This window comes from Lolium perenne, chromosome 3 (assembly GCF_019359855.2).
Source record: "Lolium perenne isolate Kyuss_39 chromosome 3, Kyuss_2.0, whole genome shotgun sequence".
NCBI lineage: Eukaryota > Viridiplantae > Streptophyta > Magnoliopsida > Poales > Poaceae > Lolium > Lolium perenne.
In genome coordinates this window covers 316,537,799-316,552,344 of record NC_067246.2, presented here as the reverse complement: position 1 = coordinate 316,552,344, position 14,546 = coordinate 316,537,799, and positions in this window count along the sequence as shown.

Here is a 14,546-nt window from a genome sequence, read left to right as displayed (position 1 = left end):
CAACGTTGAACACAGGCAGAATGTGTGGTGAGGATAATTTTGGCTGATTGCTGGAATCGGCCTCCACGTTGATTGAATCACTCAATGAAGGTTTTGCAATGTTCCTCCATAGATCTTTGGGGGCCGATCCCAAGGATTGGCCTCGCCACGTTTGTCCATAGGTTTGTTCTTGCTATACGGTCAGGCCGGTGGATAAGACCAGCCTAACCCCATCCTTTGTCACGTCGATGCGCTCGCAGTCGTCCAAATTGATGCCTGAGAGTGGCTCTTGGCCTGCTGTCTCCCAAGCGTTCATGCCAGCCGTTGAAATCTCGGCTGAGTCATCTGCATGGACGACCTCTACCTCATCTCCATCCCACTGTATTACGCATTGGTGCAGCGTGGATGGAATGCAACAGTTGGCGTGGATCCAATCTCTTCCCAGCAGGACAGCATAGGTGCTCTTGCTATCGACAATAAAGAACATCGTAGGGATGGTTTTCCTTCCTACGGTCAGATCCACGTTCAGAACACCTTGTGCGTCAGACGCTTGGCCGTTGAAATCGCTCAGCGTCACGTTGGTCTTGATCAGATCCGAGCTAGAGCGTCCCAACCGACGTAGCATGGAGTATGGCATAATGTTGACTGCCGCTCCGGTGTCCACCAGCATCTTGTTGACAGGCTGCCCATTGATATAACCTCGCAAGTACAGGGCCTTCAGATGTCTGTAGCTTCTTTCTCGTGGCTTCTCAAAGATAACCAGCCGTGGGCCGCAGTCAAGTTGTGCCACGGGTGCCTCGTCTAATCCTGGAGCACTAAACTCCGTCGGAAGGATGAACACCATGTTTGTGCCAGCCGATGTTTCATCATCGGCTTTCCTTTGCTTGGGGCGCCACTCCATTTTTTGTGGTCGACCCTCTTCATCCAGGGTTCGCTGAATTTTCGCGGCCAGATCAGGCCGCGCCTTCCTTAGCGTGTGCAGGTATAACCTTTCGGCTTCCTCCAAGCCACGCAGTCGCTGAACCCTACGCTTTTGAGAACGGCTGAGTCCATCAGGGCACCACCTTGGCCGGTGGTACCTGTCTTCTTCTTCTCCATCATCGTCTTCCAAATCCTCGAGATCTTCCACCCGAGGGGACTCAGCGTGCTTGTTCCGAGGTGGGAGAGGCCCTAGATGTTTGAACACGGACACGTTAGCTGCATCCTTCCTCTTCTGTCTACATTACAGGCGATTTGCCGATTGTAGGCAATCGGCTCATTCCTGAATCCCAGCAGTGTCTGAAGAAGGGGCAGTCCCAGTGCCTATCCTCGTCGTCTTGCTCTCTTAACCTTTCCTTGGCGTGGCGCTCATATCTCTCCTCGTCGCGATCATGCCGACGACGTCTCCTGGCGTCCCTAGCCAGACGATCTCTTTCATCATCGTCGTTGGGTCGTCGGCGTTGGTCATATTGACTCACATACTTGTTGAGGAGGTGATCAGAGAGAGGTCGCTGATATCTCACGTTCCTCACTTCTCCCTCTGTGATGTAGCGCTTGCCATCGTGACGGAGCCGATCGCGTGGAATGGCTTCCTCTGTGTCCTTGCTACGAGAGCAGCTGCCCTCGTCTCCTTCCTTACCAGAGTGGTGTCCAGGTCCTACCATGTTGATGTTGAACGAGAATCTTGGCTGGCACCCTCCAGGGTAAGTGCACTCCACCACGTTAACGGCGGGGAAGGGGTGAGTGTCGACTTTCATGGCGTACTGGTTGAAAATTAGACGTCCTTGTTCTATCGCCATTTGGATCTGCTGACGCCACACCCTGCAGTCGTTGGTGGTATGGGAGAACGAGTTATGCCATTTGCAGTATGGCTTTCCATCCAGCTCCTGTACCGTGGGGATTTTGAGGCCTTCGGGTACCTTCAGCTGCTTCTCCTTGAGTAAGAGGTCGAAGATTTGCTCAGTTTTAGTTACGTCAAAATCAAACCCTCTGGGCGGACCTGGTGGCTTAACCCATTTGCAGGACACGGGGGTTGCCCCCCGAGTCCATTCAGCCACTACTACCTCTTGATCTCCCGCAGAGCCTTCGTCTTCATCCGCCTCAACCAGGACTACCGCACGTTTGAATTTGTCCTGGTACAAGTCTGGGTGGCGCTGTTCATATAATGACAGTTTCTGAACCATGTGCGCCAGTGAAGGGTAGTCTGCTTGGGAGGCCATATCCTTGATTGGTGATGCAAGGCCCACCACTGCCAACTCGACTGCTTCTTTTTCAGTCACACGAGCCGAATAACATCAGTTCCTAACAGTTCTGAAGCGCTGGACGTATTCTGCCACAGTTTCTCCACGCTTCTGACGTACTTGTGCTAGATCGGCAATGCCGGCCTCGGAAGCCTCTGAGTGATACTGCATGTGGAACTGCTCTTCCAACTGCTTCCACGTCCGGATTGAGTCTGGTGGCAGCGATGTGTACCACCCGAAAGCCGATCCTGTGAGGGACTGTGCGAAGAACCTCACACGCAGCTCATCTGCTGCTGAGATCGTGCCCAGCTGTGCCAAATATCAGCTCACATGCTCGATGGAGCTGGAACCATCTGATCCATTAAACTTGGAGAAATCAGGGAGCCGATATTTGGGTGGTAGCGGGATCAACTCGTACTCGTTGGGGTACGGCTTGGAATAGCCGATTGTCCTCCTTTTCGACACCATGCCGAACTGGTCTCTCAGGATGGTACTGATCTGATCCGCGGTGCTGGCTGCAGGAGTCGAACTCTGAAGATTCGCCGGAGTGGCATACTTAGCCAGCCATGCTTGCTTTTCCAGCTCTGAGCCAACTGCAGGAGCTGAGCTCTGGAGGTTTGTCGGAGTGGCATACTTAGCTAGCCACGTCTGCTTCTCAAGATCTGTTCCCGAAGTTCCTCCTGTTGTTCCAGAGGTCCCTGCTGTTGCAGTCTGGTTTGTGAGTGCCCAGTTACTGCAGTCTGGCACGTATGTGCACGTGTACCCGTGAGGGATCTCCTTCGGTGCCTCATGCAAGAACTGGTAGTCACTAGGGTCACCACCGATCTTGTAGACGACGTATGCCGGTGAACTCGACACTTCTGGTGCTGCCAACGCGAATGGCAGCGGTGGACGGGACTGGAGTGGCATCTCTCCTTGGTAAGTCCCGAGAGCTGGTCCTGACGGAGAGTACTGATGCCTCATGATTTCCTGGATCACCCGCAGAGCGACACGCTCCAAAGTGTTCACCAGGCTCTCAGAATGGCGGTGTAGCGAATGAGCTACCATGAAGTTAACCTCCTGACGCAGGGACCTGGTGCGTTCTTCTGACGGGGCGGACAGGTCCACCCCATCGAGCGCGCCTTCAGGTGAGAACCCTTTCCACCGGATGCCGTGTGACCGGGTTCTGTGAAAAGAGCCGATGAGGTCGGCTTCGAGGATCGCTTTGACCTCGTCATACTTCTTCTTGAGCTCCTCGGTCAGATCCTCGTACGTGACTGGGGTGCCGTCTGCCATCTCAGATGTAGATGGCGATGCGGTTGATGTCGAAGACGGTCCCACCGGGCGTGCCAGAATGTGTTGCGGTCAGAAACCCACCGGCGAGCAGCGACGGGCAACACAGTAGAGCCGGGAGGCTCCCAGGACTGCGGCTGGCCCTGGTCCCTCCGAGCGACGGCCCGCAAAGACTCGGCACGCACGTCCGATGCTGGTGCAAGGGCGTGCCACCTGACCTATACCTGGTCAGGAAGGTGATGGAGATGCCTCGCTTAGTTTCCTGCATGGCATACACGTAAACATTAAATACGAGCCTCGATCGGCTCTCAGGTTGTCCTGTGAATCGGCTCAAAGAGCCGATCCACCCATGATTCGCACGAGGTGCACGAATATATGGTGGTCCTGCTTGATCAATATAAAGCTAAAACGATCTACTACGATTTAGGGTTTTCACCACATAATCGGAACGTCCTACTCGTGATTGAGCCTGGCGGCCACGCACGGTGATCGTAAACCGTCCCTAGACAAGGCCTAAAAACCAACACGAGGTTGATCCCCGGAACATCCTGTCTAGGGCTAGCAAACTACACCCTACGCGCCACTGGATCCTTCAATCCGTTTGTAAGGCCTAACTATGCAGATATTAAACTAATCCTTGAAGAACAAGGAGCAATCATAACGGATCGGATCTACTAAATAATGATCAAGCGGGGTGCCGCCCCTACACCTAAGATAGGTGTAAGGGCGGCTAGATGTCTCAGGGTTGCACGACGACAGCATATAATACGATGAACAATGCTAACCCTAACACATCTAAGATAACTACGTTGCTCGCCATCAAAAAGGCTTCAGTACGAGCAACGCATGAACAACGAATAAACTTGTACTGCCTAGATCGCAAGATGCGATCTAGGCAGCATGATGCTTACCCGGAAGAAACCCTCGAGACAAGGGAGTTGGCGATGCGCCTAGATTGGTTTGTGGTGAACGTGATTGTTGTTTATTTCATAAACCCTAGATACATATTTATAGTCCGTAGACTTTCTAACGTGGGAATAATCCCAACCGTGCACGAGCCAAACTCTAACTAACCGACACGTATCCTACTATATTACAGATACACGGGCAAACTAGCCCAAACTTTGCATATAAGGCTGATTCACGTATATTCTTCCATGTATATTCTTCAAGCCCATCTTGATCGCGGCCCACCTCTGATTCGGTCAAATTCTAGTGATAACACCGCCACATCAGCACCGCCAGGCCCACTCGTCAGCGACCGCGGCTCAAGCCGCACCCGGTGAGAAAACCCTCCACCCCTCAGATCTGCCCCTTTTCATCCGCCCCTCCATTTTTATTGTGCTCAACCCGCAGTCCCTTCCTGTGTGGCACTCTCGAAAACCCCATGTATGTTTGTAAATGAACCCGGCGTCCTTCCCCCTTTTCAGAAATTAAAACCGGACCCTTTTCCTTTTAAAAATAAATCAGTTTATCTATTTTAAATAATAAAAACTAATTTGTTAATAACTTTTAATATGTAACTCAAAATAAAATGTTTTATCTATGAAAATTGATCAGAAAAATGTGTTCAACATGAATATGCCATCCATATGCTTGTTTGCATCTTGCATCATGTCGCGCGTTGATATTTTCACAATTCCACCTCAAATATATGAGGAGTATGTCGGATACCGACTATGGTTTTCCCCGCTCCGTTTAATATTGAAGTAGCTCACCCTTGCCATGATATGTCATGCTAATCAATACTTAACTTTGACGGTAGAAAATGCAACTCCAACCTTAATTTGTTTGTTCGTGGTTCCGACCCCGATTAATTTGGATAAGTTGCATCGCATCATTGTTGCCATGCCATGCCATGCATATCATATCATGATCATGCCGATTCTTCTTTCGTAGTAGTAAGTGGTGCATACGTTGTTTGTTGTAGCACTTTGCTTCTTCCGGGATAGGATCACGAAGTGGTGATGTGAGATACGACGAGTTCTTCGACAAGTGCTTTTGCAGCTTTTCACAGGCGAGCCCTCTCTCTTCACCTATTTTACATTTTTCTCTCCCTCGCACTTCTATACATAGGTTGCACTTCTTTATCGAGTCACGTGTCCTATTCCACTTGTTTACCATAATAATCCTATATGTATCATTCCTTACTCATAGCCGTTGCTTGATGTTTGAGCCTTGCGAGTCGTAGGCGTGTTTAGGCTATGTTGTTTATCTCGATCTGTTATCGGGATATGTTGGGTTGTTGGGAGGTTATCACATGCTATATCAGTTGTTGGAGATACTCATGTTTTACTTTAATGTTAACAACTAAAATTGTAAGCAGAGGCATCTTTGAACCCCTTTGCGAAAGCATCGGAACTTTGACTCGCTAATGTCCCCTAGGACCCGAGTTCTTGTTATTTGTTCCGAGATTGAGCGCTCTACCCATACGTGCGGACGATTATCGCGACCCCCCCCCCCCCTCACCCTTTAGCTTTTCTCAAGTCAGTTGAAAAGGGGGCCACAACCTTGGTTTTATTTGCCTATGCCATGTATGACATGCTTTACTTATTGTTGCCTTCGGGTGTTTACTTCATGTTGCCTTCGGGTGTTTATATTCTGTACTATACCTCGCGGGACGTTTAGCGAAGCGTGTGGTTCACACGCTAGCCGCCGACGCAAACCCTAAGTCCGCTTCGAAGTGCGGCCGAACTTTGATATGGGTAGCTTAGTCGGGTGGCCCCCCTAGACTTTCTTGTTGAACTGGGAACGGTCTTTTTGTGAGACATCCACATGTCGTTAGTGGGTCGAGCATGCGTATGGTTACATTTGGGCAACCCCAGTAGGGTGTACATCTTATCGATAAACCGTGTCCGCGGTTATGGACGACTTGGAATTGTATAGCTTGATCATAGAACAACTTACACCGTTATCTTGTTTCTAATAATCTGATAATAACTTGCGTAGTAATATAGCATTACTACAACCAACATATAATAAAATTGTCAACCGTGGAGTGCCTTTTACATTGCTTCTTCGCTTTGTTGAAGGGGATATGTGTATTTGGCTGGGTTATGTTTGTGTAGTATTTATCTGTTACCTTGTGCGCTCTCTTATCTTCTCTGAGTAGACGGATGATGTAGCATGTCTCTATTGGTAATAGTCTTGCTGCCGCTAAACCTACCATATAGCCCCCGGTGATATATTCGCCTGGCGAGCATAGCTATTTCTAGTCTCGCTAAGTACGTGCCGGAGTTCGTTCCTTGGTACTTACCCTCGCCTTTTCTCTTTCTCTTTTGTTTCCTCCTTTTGTTGGCAACCGATGGCCCGACTTTGGCAGGTACAAGATGACGACATTAGTAAGGTTACCCTTCCGGTTTGGCCTGGGCAGGGTTATGGACGCCACTGGTTATTTTTAGGACTCTTAGTCCAATTTGTATCTTGTTCGTACTCGGACGTATTCGATTTTCTGTATGATTTGGATCTTTCTATTGTATTTTTTTCTTGACTCGTTAGAGTCATTGTTGTAATATATGTTTTCTTGTGGGCTCTATTGTAATCCTGTTGTAATGTGACCGCTCGTGTTAATTCCTCTAGCATCACGTGTGTGATTCGTCGCGCACGTCGTGTCGGAGGGCGTATCCACTAGTAGAAACAAGGGCTTTTATCCTCTCCTCCAAAGAGCTTTTGCACCGGATTTGGCACAAACCGGTGCTAAAGGGGTCATTAGCACCGGTTCGTGCGGTCTGCACGTCCAGGGGGCATTAGCACCGGTTCGTGAGGGACCTTTTGCACCGGTTCGTAACACGAACCGGTGCAAAAGGGTTGGTGTCAGCCACGAACCCTTTTGCACCGGTTCGTGTTATGAACCGGTGAAAAAGGTCTACCCTTTAGCACCGGTTCGTGTTGGTTCGTAACACGAACCGGTGCAAAAGGTTTTCTGCTCCCCACGCACCTCCACCACCCCCCCCCCCGCTCGTGGATCGCCTTTTTAACACTGTAAAATAGAAAAAGAAAATGATAGAAAGTTCAAAAAATAAAATCTTTTGAGATTCCTGTATGTTACGCAACGTACTATTAGGGAAACTTAACAAATTTGAATTTCAAATTTTTTTGCAAAAAAAGTTTGAAAAATGGTAAAACCGCATTAACTTTTGCATACGACGTCAAAAAAAAACGTATAATATATCAAAATCATCGTGGAAAAAAGTTCCATCTGAATTCACCGGGGTTTACCCGGTTAGCCAATTTTTAGATTCTCAAAATTCGAAATTAAAATATGAAAGCAGGAAGATTTTAGTTTTTTCTAGAAATTTAGGATTTTATATATTTTTTTATTTTTTAAAATTAAATTTAATAATTGCATCCTGCATAAAGATTACACTCCGCAAATTATAAGTTTTTCTAAATTTCAGGTTTTAGGTTTGGCAAAAATATTTAAAAAAATGAAAATAATTAAAAATAATTAAAAATAATACAAATTATAAAGTTAATGTTTATTTATTTATTCAAGATTATTATTATATCATTAGTTTTGTTATTAAAAGAATTATTTGAAATTCAAACAATAAAGAAATATGACATCGACCGATATGTTAATAGGATAGATATGATACTACTATCACATACATGCGCGCGAAGCACTTGGATGCGGGATGGAAAGGAACTTGGAAGTTAAGCGTGCTAGTGCTAGAGTAGTGGGAGGATGGGTGACCGAGCGGGAAGTCTGAGCACGAGCAAGTAATTAGACTAGAGATAAGGATAGCTGGAGACTAAACTTGTGAAATAACTAAAATATTAGAAATTCTGAAAAAAGGAAAAAAAGAGGGAGTGAAAAATAATTCGAAAAAAAATTACGGTAGCAGGGTTCTACCGCGGTAGCGTTTTGGGACATTTTCCTGCCGCGGCAGACCCTTTAGCACCGGTTCGTATTACGAACCGGTGATAAAGGTCCTCTCGCTCGGGCGCCCGGGGGCCGCCATGTGGTGCCCCCTTTAGCACCGGTTCGCAACTGAACCGGTGCAAAAGGGGGGGGGGGCCTTTTGCACCGGATGCTTTGCACCGGTTGGGCATCCGGTGCATATGACCCTTACCAACCAGTGCAAAAGCACCATTTTCCACTAGTGATCTGAACCGATATCGTGCGGATTTCGGCGGGATCGCTGGAATCCTCATGGTCCGCGTCAACCCCCCCCCCCCCCCCCCCCCCCGCCACACACACACACACAAATCTACCCAATGAGATATCTCCCACATACCCACAATCCAATGCATTTTAATCACCGGTGGTGCCACATTGTGTGCACTATTGTACAAATTGTGGTGACGGACAAGGGGTTCCGTTGGAAGAATGTTGAAACATGGGGTCATAAATCAACTCATCCTATAAATCCATACTATGGAATAAATTCAATAGATGACACACCAATCATGAGTGAAGATAGTGTTCTACTTAGTTGGAAATTTTACATTACATGAATGGGTTGGCATAAAATTAGGAAAATACTTTAATTAGAACCAAAAACACGATGCGAAAACAAAAGGATCATGTATAGAGAATACCTTTTAATACAAGTGTGTGATAACTTCCTCGTGAAATGATCCAAAACAAAGTGTTAAGGTAAACAAGTAGTCATTACATGGAAGATCCACTTTCCGTTTTCATCCCTAGCGAGGAGGTTCAAGAAAGTACCAACATGCACTAGTATTTTTTCTGTTTATGTTACTAAGCTAGTCACACTACAAGATCCACTCTATCTAACACACACCATCCCTACTACTATTATATTCTATAGGGTGATCAAGTCTACCATAAAAATCGTGTAATAATATGCATCTAAAAATATATCAAATACAAACATAACAAAGGGATTGCGTTGAATCTATCATTTCATAAACAAAGACCATTTAGTCGTTATAGGTATTCCACGTGTGCATGTGTGTGTGTGTGTGTGTGTGGGGGGGGGGGGGGAGGGGCGACATGTCGTCACCACGCCCCTCTCGTTCAACCATCACAACTCCTCTCGAGTTTGTCTAATTTTGATGATGTTCATCTTTAATTAAACTCATTCCATATTTTCCTCAATTTGTTCTGATTTTAGAAGGTTCGTGCAACAAAAATTAGGCAAAATATAAGCCATAATATTTCCGATCTTGCATCAAGGCATCAACTTTTCTCTCTTAGCCAGAATTCCTGGGATCTAGCATCAAGGCGGATTTTTTTTTGGCCTAACACACACTGAGAGGCATTTCCTAATACATGTCTTATTGCCTTACATAATTCTAGTTGTACTCAGATCACGACCACCAAGCTAGGCTAATGAGTCCAATTTGCAACACTTTTACCTTATAGTTTTTTGCATTAGTTACATTATGATTTTCATATTTTATCGTGCTTGCGCGCGCCTTTCTACACTTGTTTTACCAAGAACCAAAAATATTAAGGAGTGACGGGGATGCCTTTTAAAGTCATTATATCTGAAGATAAATCACCAAACTGAAGCTGCATAAGTGCTCTGAACATTTATTTATGTGTCTGGGAGGAAAGCCATCAAGAAAACAAGCGCCAAAAAATTTAACCAGCAATGATACGGGCAGGGCCCGCCCATATTGGTGCCCGTATCGAGTGTTGGCAGATTCGCCTCGTCAAATACTCTCACCCTTACAGACGGAAAGAAGATCCAACACACAGAAACAACGGAAGTTGCGAAAACCTGACCTCCGAGAGGGATCCGGAGGGGGAACTAGCAGAGGGCATCAATATGGACAACTACGAAGAGCCTTGGAGGTTCAAGCATCGTCTTCATCATCGCCATCTTCATCATCATCGAAATCTTCACCCCTTTACCTCCATCCTTTTTGTAAGCCCTAGATCTCATTGTAGGTTTTGCACAAGTATTGACATATCCATTTGTGCATCATACATATTATTATGGTGATGTTTATTACCTCCATGATTGAGTGGTTTGCCTTGTTCGTGGGGATATGGATAAACCCTAGCAACATTATTATATGAAATAAAGATGATTTGTTCCTTAATTTATAATTGTATGTATTAGTTGTCTCTCTTGATCTATTATGAAGTCGACCATGCAAGATTTTCCTTTAGAACGAAAGAGGTAATTAATTACTCTTGGGTAGAGGGTGATGCTGAGGGTGCTGAGTGACATGTCACATCTGATCTTCATTTTAGCTATCTAAGGGTTGTATGAGGAGACTCACTAGCCATGGCCACGGGAAAACCCTAAATTATAGTGCATTGAACTAGCTGACTATCAATCACTGTAGTGGTTATGAGGGATGAGGAGTTGATGGATGATCCACAATCATCCAGTTATGGAGCTCCACCTCATACATACACATGAGGGAAGTAATAGATTGTTCTAATTATGATTAATACCTTTCTACCGGTGTATCCACACCTCCCTAAGAACTCTTTCGGCTATTGCAGTTTCATCTTAAAACCTTCAAAATCCACCCTTTGGTTGGAATCTCTAGCATCTAGTTCATTCAAACATTCTCAAACACTCCGAAAAACATTCTTACTTGCATTATTATATTTCATATAAGTATACTTTAATAATAGTAATTAGGAGCATTAAGCTCTCTTGCAATCTAACTCTTTGTGGTTCAGTACTCTTACTTTTGAAACTAGCTACAAACGAACTGTGAACTTGCAATCATCATTGGCACTAATGGAAACATGCATGACCGGATGTAAGAGTTCAAATTGCGGCTAATGTTATCTACCAAAATGAATAATTCAATGAACTCATTTCCCAAATGGCTAGCAGCAAACCCAAAAAAAGATGTTCGAAGGCTAAAAAAAGGATAAGCTATAACAAGCACGTTGAATTTCAATAAGGTAATTACACAACTATATCATGCAATGTTAGGTTTAGCGTCAACAATGCATAGCTAGTAGTTCAACTACAACTCATTACTTTAAACTCCCACTAATGCATGAGTGCATAAATAAACCCGCCAAAAAACCTACCCAATGAGATATCTCCCACTAATACAAGTGTGTGATAGCTTCCTCATGAAATTATCCTAAAAGAAGTGTTAAGGTAAACAAGTAGTTATTACATGGAAGATCCACTTTCCGTTTTGGCGAGGAGGTTCAAGAAATTACCAACATGCACTACTAGTTTTTTTTTCTCTTTATGTCACTAAGCTAGTCACACTACAAGATCCACTCTATCTAATACACACCATCCCCACTACTATTATATCCTCTAGGGTGATCGAGTCTAGCATAAAAAAATGGTGTAACAATATGCATCTAAAAATATATCAAATACAAACATAACAAATGGATTGTGTTGAATCTATGATCATTACATAAACAAGGACCATTTAGTTAGTTAGAGGTATTCCACGTGTGTGGAGGGGGGAGGGCGGACATGTTGTCACCACGCCCCTCTCATTCAACCATCACAACTCCTCTCGAGTTTGTCCAATTTTGGTGCTCTTCATCTTTAATAAAACTTCTTCCATATTTTCCTCAATTTGTTCTGATTTTAGAAGGTTCGTGCGATACATATTAGGCAAAATGTTTTTGCCTTCTGAAGTTAAATAGAAAATTAAGTAATATTTAGTGAAAATACTCAAGAAAATAATTGTTAAATAATAATGGAAATATTATACTAAATTTCACTAGGCATAGGTATGTTTGGATGTATGACCATCCTCAAACTTAACAAATTCTCGGTACCGAGTATATATGTAGGATGATAAAAGGAGCTGACTCATGAAGTTTCGAACATATCAAGGATGAAGCCACACTCTAATGAGGCAACCGAACCTATTTAGTCAACATCAATTGTGTCAATGTTGCTACTACAAAGACCTTCTCCATAAGGTTGCCGTAAATGTCCTTAATTTTATTGTGTCGTAATCATTAGAAATTATATAGCCCTACCCGACTAATTTTCTATAAAAAAAATAACATTGCATAATCTACACCAACCTAAATAGTATAACATGAGTAAATTATTTACGAGAAATAAAAATCCATCATGAACATTTTCCAATTAATATGTCTTTGAGTCATACACTAGTTTGAGAATACAATAACTTCAGTGTCCAACCAACTCCAAATCTTTCATTCTCGACATCTCTCATCAACCATTGCAGATCATTGATCGATCCTAGACACTCTCACTAGTCAACATTGTCGGCCAATGATTTATGTCCTAGACAATGATCAGCTCGTGCACAAGCGGATTGCTTTCAATGGGAAAAACTATCTCACAGGGACACGACTCACTTTTGTTTCCACGAATCGTCAACTGGACAAAGACGCTACTGTGGCTGATGTCAACTGGACAAAGACGTTACTGTGGCTGATGTAGGGAGTGAAGTTCCTACTCTAGGACACATCGACCATGTACCGTGGACATGTCTAGTAAATATTTGGATTATGGGTGAATTACAATAAATACAGTTTATACTAAATTTTATACTTCTGCAGAACTTAGTTTTAGCATGCTTAAGTCTCAGTGAGTATTTTTTTAAAATTTATTTGTGCCTAACCAAAATATGTAAATATTTTAAAATATTAGTTCTACTATTCTTCGGTACATGTTGCAATGTATCATAGAAAATGCACTATGCTAAATTAAATTGTACATACAAGTTCCTTCTTTAATCAATTTTAGATGATGCATTATCTATATATTGTATATGTATTTGTGCCACATATATCTTTTTTTTATCTAACAAATATCTTAATAGTGATTTTTAAGTTGATTAGGTACGCATATTTATATAACTTCTAGGGTGTAATATTCTATATGAAAATACTTTAGGACCTCTTTGGTTAAAAAGATTTTTGAATGAAAGTTGATGCAGGTGTCTAGCTCCTCGTCACCGTGTTGCGGTTTGCAGTGACCCCTGCCGGTGCTCTCGATGCCTTGAGAACGGTCATCGGGTATGTTTTTATTGTAACACTGGGCGTCCTCTTAGCTTGTTCGCATGCCTTGTCTCGCCGTCCCCCTGCCAAGCGCATGCTCCTCGTCGAGCCCGGGTTGAGGTATTGCTCCCGGCCAATGTGCCTCGTCGTCGGTCTTGGGCTTCAGTTGTTTCTGCTCCCGCTGGCTCTTATGCCTTAGCGGATATACAATCCTCTTTGGAGAAGCAAGCTGATATCTTGCAGGAGGCCCTCCGTCCTCTTCACAAGATTATTGACTCTTTGCATGGCTGGCTGCTAGTGATTGGGGTTTTTTTTTGGAGCAAGCGGAAGCTGCATTGGGTAGACTCTCCCGGATGCTTGATGGTCCTTTTGTTTTACCTGATGTTGGCGGAACTTCATGGTTGTTTCTCTCCTGGTGCTAGGGCCAGATCGGCGATCACGCGGGCCCGATCGACGATCACGCGGCTCTGGTCGTGCAGTCATGTCTGAGCTCCTAGAGTTGTGTGGTGGTATGGTGGTGCCTCCTTCCATCGAGGAAGTGAGGACCGGCTCACACGAAATCTCGGTTGTGGCTAATTCGCTGAGTCAAGCACTTGGCTTTGAGAAGAGTGGTCATATTAACGCTGCAGTTTATCTCTCGCATGAGTCTGGCATGCATGTGGTTTCTTTTGGTGTTGGGTTGCTAAGTTTGGTATGTTGGCAACATTGCTCGGAACTATCGTCCCAGAGAGGTTTGCGATTTTTTTGCCGCCTTGGTTGTTGCCTATCTTCAATCGCAGTTGGTTGACTGGCGCCTCCAATGTCATGGCATGTCTTCTTCTACGCAGTGTTGGAGTTTCGTGTTTGGAGTGTTCATTCATGTCGATTTATGGTATCTTGTGCTGGCTAGTGTTGATTCAGACATGTTGTTTGGGTCTGTGTTACCTTTGGTTGTGGGCACGTGTGGTGTGTTGTCTGTGTGGCCTTGCTCCTGTTGTCATAGGTTTGAGTTCGATATTCTCCAAATAATTGGACGCTCTCTTCTTAATTAATGAATGAGGCAAATCTTTTGCATCCACTTCACAAAAGAAATTCAAGGAATAATTTCTTCTTTAGCTGCCCATTTGCCAGGGTGTGTTAGGATATGATTGAGGCAGTACTCTCTTCAGATATCTCCTCGTTTTGTTTGAGCAAAACAA